The sequence below is a fragment of the Muscardinus avellanarius genome (genome assembly GCF_963383645.1).
Source record: "Muscardinus avellanarius genome assembly, chromosome: 13".
NCBI lineage: Eukaryota > Metazoa > Chordata > Mammalia > Rodentia > Gliridae > Muscardinus > Muscardinus avellanarius.
This window is the reverse complement of record NC_137799.1, coordinates 53919992-53923958: the sequence shown is the minus strand read 5'-3', so window position 1 is coordinate 53923958 and position 3967 is coordinate 53919992.

Sequence of the window (3967 nt, the reverse complement as noted above, 5' to 3'; positions counted from 1 at the left end):
CTGTCAGCCTGGGGCAAGGAGAGGACCAACCCAGAAGAGACAAGGAGAAGGAGACAGGCAGGGGCAAGGGAGAAGGGAGAAAAAAGTATTGGCAAACAACATTTGTTACAGGCAATCTCTGTTATTACAAAAATGGTATCAAACAGATGAGCTGCAAGAGACATGTGGGAGACATTTGTATTATAAGACATCCTGAAAATATTTGTTTCATAGCCTTAAAGCAGTGACTCCTGGGAGTCGGTTATCATAATTCATAGCACTAGGGAAAGCCAGGAAAGGACAAAGTGAGCAGGGGTTCAAAGAAGGAATGCCAGCCAGGCATGGTGGCACATGCCTGTAATCCCAGTATTTGGGAGGCTAAGACAAGAGGGTCGCAGGTTGGAGGACAGTCTTATCACTTAGCAAGACCATTTTAAAATTAAAAAATAGGGCTAAAGGTGTGCCTCAGAGATAGAATATGCCCCTAAGTTCAATTCTAATACCAAAAAAAAAAAAAAAGGAAATGCTTTCTGCCAAACAAGTCACCCCTTACTTCCTCTTTATGTACAAACAGCTAGGAGCAGGTAGAGTAGGCCTTGACCCCAGTGGTCTCTCCAGGACCAATGGGAATTAATCACTAATCGTGAATCCAAGTTCACCACAACAACATGAGAGGTGCGCAGGTTCCCATTCCAGACTTTCCCTGTAGCAAGAAGCAGATACAATAAGTGCTAATCCACCTACCGTATAAGGGCACATGGAAGATCCTATGGGCCAGAGGAAGGGAGAAAGGGCAGGTAATTCTAGTGGGAACTAACATTTAATTCGCACATAAGCCAGACATGGTGGCGCACACTTGTAATCCCAGCATTTGGGAGGCTGAGACAGGAGGATCGTGGTTTACAGACAGCCTCAGCTACTAAGTGAGGCCCTTTGCAACTCAATGAGACCCTATTTCAAAATAAAGAATAAAAAATAGGCCTGGAGGTGTCCCTCAAAGGTAGAATGCCCCTGGGTTCCATCCCTAATACTGTAAAAAAAAAAGACCCACAAAATAAACACTGGAGGTACTATTACTTGGTCCTTCCAGCAATTCTGTGTATGGGTATTATTATCTACTTGAAGATACTGAGATTTATACACACACACACACACACACACACACACACACACACACACATATATATATATTTAGTCAGCATTGTATTTTCTACCTATTTGCAGACAAAAACCTAGAGTATAATATCTTGAGCAAGCAGTGCTACACACTTAATATGAGGCAGAGCCAGGATTTCAATTCTGGTCCACAGGAGCCCTGAACTGTTGTTTTTTCCTGCTGTATCATATTATCCATTCAGGTTTAGAGAGTTAAAAAAATAAATAAAACGTTCAGCCTTACTGCTTAGTCTCTCTGATTTCTAGTTTTTGGATGATAATAAGCCCAGCAAAAGTCCTCTTGGGAATTCTTTTCACCTCTAGGGCTGGAAGAATAAAAAGCACCAGTGTGCCCTTGAAGCTTCACTAACAATCACAACGATAAAGGCTGGAGTTAATGCCGAGGGGATATTATTAACAAATGGCTTAAGAGAAACCTTCAGTGAGTTTGCAGCCGCCCACACCATTTGTAAAATCTTAGGGAAGAAACCTGATCCAGAAAAATGGTTGGAAAGAAACAAACCCTGGTATCAGAAATATAAAAGGAGGAGGATCATTGCCTTCAGAGAATTTTCTTTATTGTGAACAATAAAAATGTTCCAGTTGGTTCAACAAAAAATAATCAAAAACAAGGCTATTTTTAAAAGGCATTTATAGGACTGCGGGTTTCATTTCCTTTGCTTCAGATCTCTTGCCTCTCATTCTGAACAGCAGATGCTGTCGTGTAAGGAAGACCACCTGCTTTCCAGGGCATCTCTGCAACAAATAGCTTTGAGGGAAAAAGAAGAAAGATCACAGGATGAAAAGGAAAGAATTAGAAAGGGGGGAAATGGGAAATTAAGAAGTTGGCTTAATGCACATCTTCTGAATTATTCAACTGCTAAAAAGCCGACAGATTTCTTTTGGCACTTGACTGTCTCACTTTGTGTTTATATCCATATTCCACTTTTTAAGGACCTACTTTAAGAGAACTCTGTCCATCTGCACAGCCCAGCTCTGAGACATATTTATCTTTCTTTGCAAAATGGAGGCATACTAAGTTTATAGAACATGAGTATTAATTAAATGGTATTTTAATTTAGGAAAGTTACATAGCTTTAAAAGAGCTCTTAAGAGTCAGTCCTTTTGTAAAGAAATATTCCTTTGGAAATGAAAATAGCCCACACTTCTTCCTTCTCACCTCCCAGAAAAATGACTTAGACAGTGTTTCTGAATCTCAAGGTTTCTAAAAACCTTGTTAAACAATTACTAAGGCAAGAAGTATGACTTGAGTCAGTTAAAATTATGACCTCAAAGGCTAATTGTTTGGAGAGACGTGGGTTTCCACATGCCAAGGAAAATAAGACTTTCAGGAAATTATTCATATAATTCCAACTCAGTTAACATGATCACCTGAAGCATACCAATAATAAAAGTAATAACAGGAAAATGTCCAAAGTTTGGAAATCTCAGGAAACAATTAGTTCTGGATGGCTGTTTTTTCTATATAGTGAAGGTTTTCCTTTTATTAAGTATCCAAATATTGTCATTATAGATTTTAACTGTCTCCAAGATCTTCATCCAATTTATTATACATTGCTCTGCCTTTTAAAAAAGAATTTATGAATTACACTTCCAAAAGGGCCCCCAAGAAATATTAAATAATCATCTAGATATAATTGTAATTTTTATTTTTATTAATTTGTTATTGGTGCATTATAATTATTCCTAATAGTGAGCTTCATAGTGACACATTCATATATGCACATAACATAATTTGTCCATTTCATTCCCTGTCTCTACCCTTTCCCTTCCTTCTTTCTTCCTCTAATCCCTTTCCGTTACTCTACTGGCCTCCCATTATCATGAGGTCCTTTTGCTTTTTTCCCCCTAACTTCCACATATGAGAGAACACATACAACCTTTGGATTTCTGAGTCTGGCTTATCTTACTTAGCGTCATGTTCTCCAGTTTCACATACCTTCCTGCAAATATCTTATCTGTTGACCCACAGCTGGGTTGGTTCTATAACTTGGCTATCATGTGAACTGGGCTCCAATAAACATGGGATACATGTATCGCTATGCTTATTTTAACACTTATGTATGTTGACTTTAACTCTTGGGTAAATACTGAGGAGTAGTATACCCAGGTCATATGGTGGCTCCATTCCTAGTCTTCTGAGGAACCTCCATACTGATATACATAGAGGTTGTACCAATTTACAATTCCATCAACAATGTATAAAAGTTCCTTTTTCTCCACAGTATCACCAACACTTACTTATATTCTTGATGACTACCATTCAAACTAAAAAGTAATCAAATCTCATTAGATTTTACTTGAAATTCCTAAAGATAAAGATATTAAACATGTTTTTATAGATTTGTTGGCCATTTGTAATTCTTTTTTATAATTTTTTTTTCAGTTCATTTGCCCATTTGTTAACTGGGTTATTCTTTTGTTTTCTAGTGTTAAGCTTTTGTTTTTTAGTTCTTTGTTTATTCTAGATATTAATCCTCTGTCACAAAGTATTCAGAAAAGATGTTCTTCTATTTCACAGGCTCTCTTCTCATCCTCTTGGACTGTTTCTCTTGCTGTGCAGAAGCTTTTTGATAGCATTCCATTTATTAATTTTTGGTTTCCTGAAGTTCATAGGTCTTACTGAGGAAGTCATTGCCTGTGCCTATATGTTAGAGAGTTGAGCCTATATTTTCTTCTAGCAGTTGTGAAGTTTCTGGTCTAGTTCCCAGGTCTTTAATCCACTCTGATTTGACTTTCATGATGGTGAGAAATGGGGATCTAGTTTCATTCTTCTTCACCTGGATATCCAGTTTTCCTAGCATCATGTATT